At 42.9% G+C, this 13539-nt stretch overlaps 1 long non-coding RNA gene across 2 annotated transcripts in view; it reads right to left on the bottom strand.

The window, feature by feature from the left end:
* LOC137375467 (uncharacterized) overlaps window positions 1-13539 on the bottom strand; it is a 44419-nt gene that overhangs the window by 12252 nt on the left and 18628 nt on the right. The window contains exons 2-4 of one of the 2 annotated variants that reach the window (XR_010976001.1): window positions 11811-13173; window positions 10130-10189; window positions 9582-9757 (exon numbers count right to left, since the gene is read on the bottom strand). This is a non-coding gene — a long non-coding RNA (uncharacterized lncRNA). The remainder of the gene's footprint in view (window positions 1-9581; window positions 9758-10129; window positions 10190-11810; window positions 13174-13539) is intronic. The other variant, XR_010976000.1, reaches the window with a different exon arrangement.

Raw genomic sequence — 13539 nt, 5'->3', positions numbered from 1 at the left:
TCAACAAAATGTCACACTGGAGGCTCATTAAGAAGATGGAAGCCCATGGAATTAAGGGAAAAGTGACAGTAGGGATACAAAATTGGCTCAGTGACAGGAGATAAAAAGTGGTGGTGGATGTATGTTTTTCAGACCTGAATATCATTTGCAGCTGTATTCCCCAAGGGTCAGATTTGGGTCCATTACTCTTTGCAATTTTTCTAAACAGCCTAAACTCAGGTGTAGGGAGCAGCATTATAAAGTTTGCGGATGATATGAAACTTGGTAAAGTAATGGATCGTGATGAGGATAGCTAAAGGCTTCAGGATGTCTTAGACAGGATGGTGGAATAGTCAGAAGCATGGCAGGTAGGGTTTAATGTGGAGAAGTGTGAAATGATGCACTTTGGGAGGAATAATATGGAAAAACAATTTACTATAAATGGAAAATGTTTGAAAAGTGTAGATGAGCAGAGAGACTTGGGGCAGGATTTTGCCTGCGGGCTTTAGGTCCCCACTGTCAACCTCAAATGGGGGTCAGAAGCCCTCAATATCTGGGGAACGGTCACCACCTGTGATTTTCCCGGAATTGGCCAATTAATGGCCAGATGTCAATCTCGCCATCCAATTAAGGACAGGAGGCAGGCTCTCGAAGCTGGAGGGTCAATAGGAGGTCCTGCAACTTGAAAGCAGCAGCAAGATGCCATGGCAGGTTAAGTGAGGGAGAGGGTGCCCCAAATTGGCAGTGCCCTGTCTCCAACTTTTTGAAATTTAAAATAGAAAATGCCTTTGCAGCCTCCACAGGGTGTCCTGTAGCTGCTGCTGAACCCAGGCAGGCAGAGAGGGCCTCTAAGCCTGCCTGAAGCACTGGCCCCCCCCGGGTCTGCTGCTGGGAGACCGCCTCCAGAGAGCTGTACTGTCCCCCGCCACATGCAAGGACCTGTAGGCCAACTGGAAAATCCCAGTCAGCCTCTGACAACAGGCCTTAATAATACCTTAAGCAGCTCAATTGGCTACCTACCGCATGCTATCCCACCCTTGGGAATATGGCCCTGGGCAGGATGCAGCCAGGGAACAAGCACCTTTTCACAACATTTAAGAAGTATTTAGATGAGCACTTGAAACACCACAGCATACAAGGCTATGGGCCAAGTGCTGGAAAATGGGATTAGAATAGATAGGTGCTTGATGGCCGGCACAGACACAATGGGCCGAAGGGCCTATTTCTGTGCTGTATAACTCTATGACACCCCAGCCAGCGGGATGCTGGCCTACCTCCATGCCCGTCCCTGTCAGGGCTTACAAATCCAGCCTTTTGTGTTCACGTGCACAAATCCTTAAAACTGGCAGGGAAAGTTGATAAGGTGATTAAAAAATCAGATGGGTTCTCCGGGTTTATAAATAGATGAATAGAATATAAAAGCAAAGAGATTACGCTAGAACTTTACAAATCACTGCTTAGACCTCAGTTGGAGAATTACAGACATTTATGGCACCGAACTTCAGGAAGGATGTAAAGGCCTTCAAAAAGGTGCAATGGATGTTACCAGGTTTGAGTGACTTCTGTTATGAGCAGAAGTTGGAAATGTTAGGACTTTTCTCCTTGGAATGGAAAAGTTTTAGAGGTGATCTAATAGAGGTTTTCAAGAGGTTTTGTTGCGTAGATAGTGAAAATATTATTCCCTCTGGTGACTAGATTAATGACTAGAGGTTATAGATTCAAAATCATTGGCAAACGGTCTCGAAGGGAGATGTTGTGAATTTTTTCACTCAGAAAGCTGTTGAGATCCGGAATGCTGTGCTTGAAAAGGTGGTGGAAGCTGATTCCGTAAATAGTTTTAAAATGCATTTGGACAGGTACCTGAGGATGAGGAACTTAAGAGGGTTACAGACAAAAAAGCAGGAAAATGGAATTAAGTATGACTTCTCTTCCAAAAAGTCAACACAGGCACAATGGACCAAATGGTCCCCTGTTCTGTAAGTGTCTTTCTATGATTCCATGAAGGTCCATCATCACCTTTTAAGGGCAACAAGGAATCGATAGTAAATGTGGCTTTGCCAACACTACCTATGCCCCATGAATATATGAGAAATCAATTGTCCCTTGCAGCAGCAGTCTAGCCCCCATCGCTAGCTGCCATTTTAAACACCTAAACTACTAATGCAGCCACATTGCACAGAGATCTTGTTCTGTGTCTGCACCTATTTTGTCCGCATCAAAGGTGGATATTTGGGCATCAGCCTTGACCCTGATTAAATATGTATCCTTGAAAACAAAAGGAATTGCGGATGAAGATAAATTTTGTTCCAGCTGTCAAAATACCAGGGGACTGGAGACCACACAATTTTTCTTGTCAACTAAGTTTTGCAGCTGCCTCTTTGCTCACAACTGGTTTTCAAGAAAATCTGAAGGTTGGGTGCACATAACACAAAACTGATCCCTAGACCCTGATTCAAGAGATGCTTAATATTCTCCTTCCATCACTGACATTGCCAGATGCTATAAAAATAAATTATATTACAGGCCCTTGGGGAAGTTAAATTGATTGCGGAATACGGTATTCAGTGCTGGTGGAGTCATCAATACATCATTTAAGAAGAAAAGAAGGACAGGAGCTGTTGGCATGTGTATGGTGAGTGATATGTCATAGATTCTTATATTACAGTCTGCAGCAGCTGAAAATGTCTTCATAAGAAATGGGTTGTAGGTGAAGGATGAAAGCTGCAGGAGAGAAAGATTTCAGATGGAACAGAAGCCAAGATGGAAATATCTGACACAATTCTTTTTTATTTGTTTCATGGGATATGGACATTGCTGGCAAAGTCAGCATTCGTTGCCCATCCCTAATTGGCCTTGAGTAAGTGGTGGCGAGCTGCCTTCTTGAACTGCTGCAGTCCATCCGGTGTAGGTATACCCACAGTGCTGTTAGGGAGGGAGTTCCATGTTTTTGGCCCAGTGACAGAGAAGGAATGGTTTCCAAGTCAGGATGGTGTGTGGCTTGGAGGGACCATGCATCTGCTGCCCTTGTCCTTCTAGGGGGAAGAGGTCATGGGTTTGGAAGGTGCTGTCGAAAGAGACGTGGAGAGTTGAAGCAGTGCATCTTGTAGATAGTACACACTACTGCCACTGCGTCAGTGGTGAAGGGAGTGAATGTTTAAGGTGGTGGATGGGGTGCCGATCAAGTGGGTGCTTTGTCCTGAATGCTGTCAACTTTCCTGAGTGTTGTTGGTGTCATGAAAACCCTATAAGCCAAATGGGAAATATTAATTTCATCGGTTGGAACCTTGCATTAGGCTTTTACTGGAAATTCTTACAAGTAACTTTTTTAAAAAGTAAACTGGCAGCCAAGATGACCACTGCAATTTACATTTGAAACATCAAAAGATCAGACTGAAGATGACATGACTGACTCAACCTAACCAAAACAATGGGGTTCTCTCTGACTAATTTACCTGGAATGGCCTTATCAGCACAGTCATCAGGAACCATCTACACCCATTGACTTTGAAAGAGCCAACCACCTCCAAGTGTGACTGGATGGATTATGTTGTCACGCCTTGAATCTCAGAGAGGATTCCAGAAAGACCTCATTAAAACAACAAAGGGGCTTGATAATGTCATGTGACTGCTTGCGCAGCTCTGTCAGCTTTAACACAGAAAGCAGAGAGGAGTAACTGAAAAGCCATCAACAAAGTAGCTCTCTCTCTCTCCCCAGTAAAGATCAAGAGAAAACCTGGCTGCAACTGGTAAAGCCCATCAAGCCTACAGACCACCGCAGCCAACAACCAGGGGACAAGGATTGAACCCCTCTTCTGCCTCAGGAGTCCTGAGAAAAGCAAGCTCACAACTGTGCACGTGGCCCAGTGAGGACTTCAGGGTTACAACTTCAGCTGAGGACTTGAGATTTAAAACTATATTTAAATTCCATTTCTTCTGGACACTACTCCAACCACCAAAGCTGCTTTGCCTCTGTAATCTATTTGTGTGTGTGTGACTCTCATGTGAGCATGTGCATGAATGCGTAGCATATTTTTAGTAATTTTAACCGGTTTAGAATGTTAAGAGTAATAAACTTGCATCTTTCTTGTTTAAACTCAAGAAAAACCTGTCTGATTGGTTCTTTTGCAATTACATTAGAGGAACCGGAGCAAGCGCTCACTGAGGTGGTAAATTAAATCATTGTGTTAACAAAGGATAAACCCTGGTGCAGTCAAACCAGAGAAGAGGTGAAAGGGGAACCTGAGACCCCCTCCTCACCTGGCCGTAACATTGAAGATGCACTCATCCAGGCAAGTGGAGAGTATTCCAGCACACTCCTGACTTGTGCCTTGTAGATAGTGGACAAGCTTTGGGGAATCAGAAGGTGGGTTACTCGCCACAGAATTCCCAGCCTCTGACCTGCTTTTGTAACCACAGTATTTATGTGGCTGGTCCAGTTTGGTTTCTGGTCAATGATAACTCCCAGGATGTTGATAGTGGGGGATTCAGCTATGGTAATGCTGTTGAACATCAAGGAGAGATGGTTAGATTGTCTTTTGTTGAAAACGGTCATGGCCTGACACTTGTGTGGCGTGAATGTTACTTGCCACTCATCAGCCCAAGCCTGAATGTTATCCAGGTCTTGATGCATATGGACATGGACTGCTTCAGTATCTGAGGAGTTGTGAATGGTACTGAACGTCTTACAATCACCAGCGAACATCCCACTTCTGAACTTATGATGGAGGGAAGCAAGTGAAAATTGTTGGGCCTAGGACACTCCCCTGAGGAAATCCTGCAGCAGGGTCATGGGGCTGAGATGATTGGCCTCAAGCAACCACAACCATCTTCCTTTGTGTTAGTTATGACTCCAACCAATGGAGAGTTTTCCCCCTAATTCCCATTGACTTTAATTTGCCTAGGGCTCCCTGATGTTACACTAAGTCATGTGCTACCTTGATATCAAGGGCAATTACTCTTACCTCATCACTTGAGTTCAGTTCTTTTGTTCATGTTTGGACCAAGGCTGTAATGAGGTCAGGAACTGAGTGGCCAGGGCGGAAATCAAATTGAGCATCAGTGAGCAGGTTGTTGCTTTTTAAGTGCTGCTTGATATCACTGTCGACAACACCTTCCATCACTTTGCTGATGATCGAGAGGAGGCTGATGGGGTGGTAATTGGCAGGCATGAATTTGTCCTGCTTTTTGTGGATAGGACATACCTGGGCAATTTTCCACATTGCCGGGTAGATGCCAGTGTTGTAGCTGCACTGAAACAGCTTGGCTAGGAGCGAGTCTAGTTCTACAGCACAAGTCTTCAGTACTACAGCTGGAATGTTGTCAGCATCCATAGTCTTTGCAGTATCCAGTGCCTTCAACCGTTTCTTCATATCATGTGGAGTGAATCAAATTGGTTAAAGACTGACATCTGTAATTCTGGGGACCTCAGGAGGAGGTGGAAAAGATCATCCACTGGGCAATTATGGCTGAAGATGCTCGCAAAGGCTTCAGCCTCGTCTTTTGTACTGATATGCTGGGCTATCCCATCATTGAGGATGGGAATATTTGTGGAGCCTCCTCCTCCTATTAGTTGTTTAATTGTCCACCACTGTGCATGACTGGATGTGGCAGGACTGCAGAGCTTTGATCTGATTTGTTGGTTGTGGGATCGCTTAGCTCTGTCTATTGCATGCTGCTTCCGCTGTTTGGCACGCAAGTAGTCCTGTGTTGTAGCTTCACCAGGTTGACACATCATTTTTATGTATGCCTGGTGCTGCTGCTGGCATGCTCTCCTGCACTGTTCATTGAACTGGGGTTGATCCCTTGGCTTGATGATAATGGTAGAGTGAGAGATATGCTGGGTCACAAGGTTACAGATTGAGGGTGAATACAGTTCTGCTGCTACTAATGGTCCACAGTACCTCATGGATGCCCAGTTTTAAGTTACCAGATCTGTCTGAATCTATCCCATTTAGCATGGTGGTAGTGCCACACAACACAATAGACAGTATCCTCAGTGCGAAGACAGGACTTCGTTTTCACAAGGATTGTGTGGTGGTCATTCTGACCAACAGCAATTCAATTTTGGGAATCCATGTAGATGGAAGGAACACAGAGGATGCCTCAGCAGTGATAGTCATTTTGGTGGTCCTTTCATGTGCAATAGTCCATAACTCAGAAGCATCGGGGATTATAATCATCATTCACATGAGCGATAGTTTAACTGGAACTTGCAGGTCCTGATTTCCCCACTGGGTGCAGGCATGTTATATCGACTTTGAGGTTAAGTTAGCATTGAAACATCTACTTTTATTTTTACTTGAAATTTTAAGCTCCAAAATTTCTGTTAAGAAATTGATCATTGACACAATGTAGCAAACTTCAATGCTCAACATAATCTTCCCAATGGCAGTAGTGAGCAGTAGCTAGCTAAGAAGATAAGATAGATCAAAAGGGGCTACAGACTAGTTTGGATAGATTTAGCAACACTTTCCAATGCCTAAAGCTCTTGGACAATATCTCCAATCTATCCAGAAACAATTAGCTTTCTAAAGAGAAAATTCCTCCTTTAATCCTGAGTTTTCCCCACTATTTTTTTCCCTCAACCATTTTAAAAAAGGAAAGATATTCAATCTCCATCTGGCACTCTGGAAACAGAGCAGACAGAAGACAAAAGTAGAACTGCTGTTACTGTGACCTCAATACAAAACAGGATTTTGCTTTATGACCAATTCATAATAGCATTTGAAAAGGATGTTAAACTTTACTAAGTAAGGTCCACAGTCAGCAAATAGCCAGCTCTTAATAAAGCATTGTGCAGAAGAGCTGTTGGATTGAAATTGTTATGGGCTTTACAAGTTCTGTAAACTAAATGGAAGAGAACGCAGGCCTTTCGTTCAAAAGTTCGGGAGGGGAGGAAGGAAGAAGTAAAGGGGAGAAGTTCCCCTTGCTAAGACATCTGAAATCAAATCGGCCTGCTGGTTTGATCATTCCAATCAAAGCCAGTGTGAATTGTGAACTTTTTGGGAGAATGTTAATGAAAAGCCAAGAATCTATCATTTCAGTTACCAATGGGAAGAAACATGAGGAATCTTGGGGAAATTTTGCAAAGTGCCTTATTTGATTATTAAATTAATCCTCATACAAAGGCTGAGTGAAGACTGTGTGATGTGGTCACATTGATCTTTGTCTCCAGGTTCTTTCCCAGTACAGAACTAGTGATAGTTTTGTTAAAGGAGAACCATCTTGAGGTCTTTCCATCAGTTTTTCATTTTTTTCACATGAAGGTAAGACAACAATCAGTAAAGAAATGAAACATCTGGATGAAAATACCGTGAAGGACCAGCTCTGCTGTTTTAGTGGAAAATATTATGAATAGTTTTAGTTTACAGAACAGAGAACCAAAGCAAATTCTGAACTGCAAGTTTGCAATTGACCTTACATTGTCATTATAAAATCTCCAATCGATTCTCAGTGTCTATTTTTCCCCTCATGCTCTATATCCAAACATTATGTGCCTGCAGGGTTCCCAGGAAATAACAAAGTTTGAACCTGAACTGTTATTTTAACCTCAGGGTTATAAATTCCAGTGGAATTTATGGTCAATGCTTGGGCAAGTGCCATATTTTCATGTTTTGAAGACAACCCAATATTTTGTTTTTGAAAGGTCAATGTCGTGCTGATTAAGGTAAGAATCTGATGGGAACACTTTTTGCCTCAATTAGAGCACCATCTGTTAGCATCAGGCACTTTCAGATCAAATATAGAGCATGTGGAAAAAAAGGTAGGTAAAGACCATCAGATGGTCCAATCCAGGAGCCAATCTCATGAGCTGTGGGTACCAATCTTCTCAATTTCACTTCACACCGAGGTTCAGATTTATGACAGTGGGATGGGAGGCAGTCAGGAAGGGAAGTAGAGCAGTCAGAGGCAGCCCACAGTTGTATTGTGGAGCCAAGAGGAGAACTCCTTCTCCTTACAACTTTGCAAAATCCTAATAATTTTCAATGTTTTTGGGTCTTTTTTGAGTGGTATTCAGTGGTCTGCAGCTACAAAAGTGGCAATTTTCCCTGAATTATTTTGACCCTAGATCTTTCCAAGCTGTAACAGGTGACCTGATTAATGTCAGCCAGGAGTGGTCATGTCAGACATTTGATATACAATAGACATGTTGTTCAACAGGTCACCAAAGCTTCTCAACTTTACTGTCACAGACAGGCAGCATAGAGAAGCAGACTGCTCCTTCAACACCACAAAAAACTAAATTTCACAACGTTTTAGAGCTTTTTTTGAGTGGCCTCCAACAGTTCCTTTAAGGGCCACTGGTTAGACGGCTCAAGAACTGGAAATAGAGAATATAGAATCATATTAATTGAGGCTTGTATATCACAAGCTCTGAATACTCTAAATGAATTCAGGAGTCTGGTTCTGAAATGGACACAGGAGCCTTGTTTCAAAGCTGGTGGCTGCCTTAAACAAAACCGATCAATTGGCCTAAATCGCTATGCGGATTGGGCGTGGGCCTCTGTACTACTCTTCTTGCTCTTGTTCCACCTCTTTTAAGCCCATAAAATGGTGCAACAACGTTAAATTTAGATTCACTCATACTGGGATACAATGCCATCTGTGGCAGCAGCTCTTAGTGTCTCACTCAAGTACTTACTCCTTTTATGATGATTCTGAAAAGAAAGACCCCAAGGTGTATCACATACAATGAATCATCTTAAAGTGCAACAACCATTATTATGTTGACAAATACGGGGCACCATATTTTATGCACCAAGGTCTCACAGACAAGATCCCACAATCAGAATGATCAATTAAGCTATGTTTTGGGGTGGTGGTTGAAGGACAAATGTTGGCCAGGACAGCATAATAACTTCCTGCTTTTGAACTGTGCCATGTAAACTTTACTGGTCACCTGAACTACTGGAATAGGGCAATGGGGCTTTTCTTTAATGCCTCATCCAAGGGACAATGCAGCACTCCCTCTGTGGTGCACTGATGTGTCAGCCTACACCATGTGTTCCTGTCGTAAAGCAGAGTTTGTATCCACAATCTTCTGATATAGAGGGAATAGTGCTACCTTAGGAGTCAATGGTGAAATAGACTATTGATACTACAGTCTCGGAATGTCTTCAGGCCTGTATTGCACTAGCGACAGATGACAATGTTTGAGGACAGGTGGAGAATAGAAATGAGGTGGGATCCAGTATCCACTCAATGCTATGATATGGATTTTCTCTGAGTCATGAGCAGGTGATTGTTGCGTCTGCTCAATTTTCAGGCTGATAGATTAGAAGAAGTGTCATTCACCAGAAATCCCACCGATGGTAGCTTCTGAGCCTGCAACATACAGTATGCTGGTAAGATACAGGCGCATAATACATTTGTTGGCAGAAGTGGGCCCCACAAGGGTGTTCCAGGCCAGGTTCGTGGTCTGGCACACTCCCAAGACTCAAGTTTTGATTCCTATGAAATTTGCCCTCTTATAAAGGCAACCAATTAAAAATCTTTTCAGCTGTTCACAACTGGACCTAAAAATTTTGCCCACAAGCAGGTGGCAAGTGCTGCATATTATCCCTTCTTCTATCAGGTGCCCAAGAAGACACAGCATTACTCACATGGGCACCCATGCAAATTCCCTGGTACTTAGAGCTCTGATGGAGCCGGCCACTTGGTTCACTAGTGGGGTGCGACTCCTGCCCACTTTTGTTACGATAGCTAAGAGGGGTTGCAAGGTTCCAGCCCCTCATTGTCCTAAGTATGAAAATTTGCCAATCTTAACATAAATCAGCACCTGCAGGAGAATAAGAGAACAAAATTAGAAAAAGAAGTAGTACCATTTAATTCTGTTAAATGAACACCAGCCAGTTTTGTGCAAGTACTGAAATGACTTTTGATTCCCACAGGGACCCTATTCGGGAGCAATAACAATAGCTTGCATTTATATAGCATCTTTAACAGTAAAATGCTCCAAGGCAATACAGATGCACTGCCTGTGGAAGTTTCGCTGAAATGCCATCGAAGATTTTGAATCAATATTGATAGATGAATGCATTCCTATTGTGAAAAAACAGCATATATCATGCAATCCCATAGGGTTTTCCAGGAGATATCTCCACCAGCAGACTCATAATTGTCAGTGAAATAATTCAAGTCAAAAACTCACAGTCACTGAGATGGAAACAAATGCATAGCCCTGCAGCTGGTGGTGCTGAAGCAAACAACCCTGTGATGAAAGACAGATTTGAAATTGAATTTATGAATACGTTCCTACATTTCAAACAATGAGAACTGGAACATATTCCTATAAAATGTAACTACCTTATAGGCTTAATGCGTGGATGTCAAGTTCTCACTATATAACTAATACATGCTAATATGCTGGCATGTGACAGGGAAGCAAGTAGCCGAGGTCATGTGTGCCCAGTCCACATTAGCTGTGCACTCAAGTAACCTATGAGTAGCCTGTGGGTAAAAACGCAGCCATTAAAAAATGACTGAGAGGGTAATGGAGCATGACTTAAAATGAGGTAAGACAGATATTTTCCCAAATTACTTAACAATAAATTGGCAAGCACTGGAAGAAAAAATGCTATAGTAAAGGAGTTTGGAATCTGACCACAGCTAATTCTACCCCCAAAGTAGAGAGGCGCTTGTAAAAGGTTTTACCCTCCTTAAGATTGCCTGTGCACTATGTCACCATTCATTTCTTGAGTAGTATGTTTGCTGCTCTGTCCCACTCTGGGAAGGCTAACAGCTGTTTCACAGCATGTGCTGAAAATGTGGTTAAATTAAAACAAACCAAAATCTTCGGAGAAATCTCAATTTCAATATTACAAAGTGGTACTGCTGTAGGTTGTGTTTGAGTTAGGCAACTGTGACACCAGAATATGGGAGAATTCATCATGGCTGCAGCACCAGACTATGAAGATTGATCAGCAGACTATACTTAAGCACCCTCAGATGTTTAGTGGGTAGATACACGGTCCACAGTGTGGTGCTTGGATCTTCAAACTAAGAAAGTCCTACATTGGATGCCTGGTAAACATTCAAATGTTGATTGCAGCCAGAAAAGGCTGTAGTTGTTGTTGTTGTACTTCTTTTGCTGCTGATTCACAGATGAGAAACAAAAAAATCAGCCAGGATTCCTGCTCCCAATTGATGCTAAGTGACCCCTTCTATAAAATGTGTGTATATGGATTTGAAATAGCCCAGTTTCACTCACTGTTAAGGAATATCCACTTGTGTGAGATATTGGCGTGCTTCCAGTACTCACTGAATCACACATCATCATGAATCACCAACGTGATGAGGGAAAACTGGGGGGAAAAGAAAGGCGGCTTCTTTGAAAATTATTCCTCCCTCCCTGTATTTTTTGTAAGTTCTTACCCCGAGCATTAAGTCTGCCCAGATCCCAAAAGTGTGTGAAAAAAGAACCTGTTCCCGCATCTCTTTTGCTGCTATTCTCAAGCTTGCTACTAAAAATTGTCCAATTCTCCCTCCATGTATAACTGGTCCTATTAGCAAGAACACATTTAGTTAACGCACATTAAAGGATCAAGCAGTGGTACTGCGAAGACAGTTTGTAAATTGACAAATCGCCAGAAATGGGCCAAGTTTCATATCATAGGAACCAAAAGGACATTTAACAGAACTCTTAAAACAATCAGGGAGCTGAAATTAAATTATTCATATAGAGACACGGACACGATGGATTGACTTCATTCATGAATATACTATATAGTCAAGTGATAGCTGATGCAATCAGACAAAACAATGGTATGCGTCTATCCAGATTTAAGTGACTTAACCATTGAACATGTGTAACAACTGCAAATAGCACTTACCAGCTAACGAGCTGTGAGTTCCAGTATGTCTGGGTGGACACCCAAATCCCTTGGAAATGCTAATCCCAAAAACTGTTTCATTAGGTCAAAATTCATCCATCAATCTGATGATGCTGATAAGCCAGAATCTTCACCATCAAAATACGTTAATGGGCTATTCATGAACACAAGACGCAGAATTGTTGCAAGATTTAGTTGGTTGGCATCCTTCTATCTATGAAAGATGATGGACATGCAGCAAACAATCTATTTATGTGGGGTGTCTTCTCTTAGTGCACCTTTGCTGATGGTTGTGAAGGCCAATCCTTGAGAGGCAGGTTCTGCCACAAGTGCCGCACATGAAGCTGCCATGTGATGCTGTGAGTTGTTGTTTTCGGCATTGGCACCTGTTGCCAAGCTGCTGTAGCCACTGGTCATTGTGGTGGTGCACACCAGTCCACAGGATGTGTCTTTCACCAGCTAGTGACTCCCAGATGTGATAGTCAACATTTAGGGCCTTCATGTCACAGAGTCACAGAATTTTTACAGGACAGACAGAGGCCATTTGGCCCATCATGTCTGCACCGGCTCTCCAAGTGAGCTAGTCCTTTAGTGCCATTCCTCTGCCTTCTCCCCATAACCCTTTTGAATGCCTCAATTGAACCTGCCTCCACCGCACTCTTTGGCAGCGCATTCCAGATCCTAACCACTCACTACATGAAAAAGTTTTAAATCTTGTCACCAATGCTTCTTTTGGCATTCACCTTAATTCTGTGCCATCTCGTTCTTGATCCTTTCACGAGTGGGAACAGTTTCTCCCTGTCTATTCACGATTGCAAGCACCCTTGAAGCGGAGCTTTGGATGCCCTACTGGTCATCTGGCCCCGGCTACCTCACCATACAGAAGGTCTTGGGTATGCGACTGTCTTTCATTCCGCAGATGTGTCCGATCCACCGAAGCCGCCTCTGTTTGATTAGTGCCGACACACTTAGGAGCTCTGCCTTTGAGAGGACTGCCTCTCCCATGTCTGTATCTTGTTCTCCTTGACTATAAGCGTCAAGAAAACTGTGGCCATTGGACAAGATGTTGCATCTCCAGCCCTGATCACACTAAATAACCCTCCACTGGAAGTGGTTAGCAAATTCTGCTACCTTGGGTCCACAGTGACAAACAATCTGTCCCTTGATGCAGAGCTCGATACACGCATAGAGAAAGCAGCTCTCACCTTTGGCCGACTTGCGAAATGCACATGGGATAACACCATGCTGACCCTTAGGACCAAACTGTTGATTTATAATGCCTTTGTTCTCAGCACCTTTTTGTAAGGCTGTGAAACATGGGCGACTTCCATCTTCGCTGTCTGCAGTGCATTATGGGTATATCCTGGCAGGACAAAATCACAAATGCAAGATTTAAGAAGTTACAATCAAAAGCGGGAGGGTTTGCATCAATCATAGTCACGGGTGTGATGTTAGTACAATAAAAAATGTGTATTCAGAGAAAGAGCAGCAACTTGCAAGGTAAATGTGGGTGGGATTGATCATCCACAAAGATGGGAACACACTCCTCTGAGTGATCAACAGGGTAAGTGCAGTTTGGAAATTATGGGACAGCATTTCTAAGTACTGATTTAACTTGAAGGGATGTTTGGAAGTTATCAGTGGTACAATAAACTGATAAAAGAATATCGAGTATAATGAGTTGTGAGCATTGACCATTTTCCCTTAGATGGGTTCAGGTTCAGAGTTA

The sequence above is a fragment of the Heterodontus francisci genome, chromosome 1 (assembly GCF_036365525.1).
Source record: "Heterodontus francisci isolate sHetFra1 chromosome 1, sHetFra1.hap1, whole genome shotgun sequence".
NCBI lineage: Eukaryota > Metazoa > Chordata > Chondrichthyes > Heterodontiformes > Heterodontidae > Heterodontus > Heterodontus francisci.
This window is presented reverse-complemented; position numbering and strand designations above follow the sequence as displayed.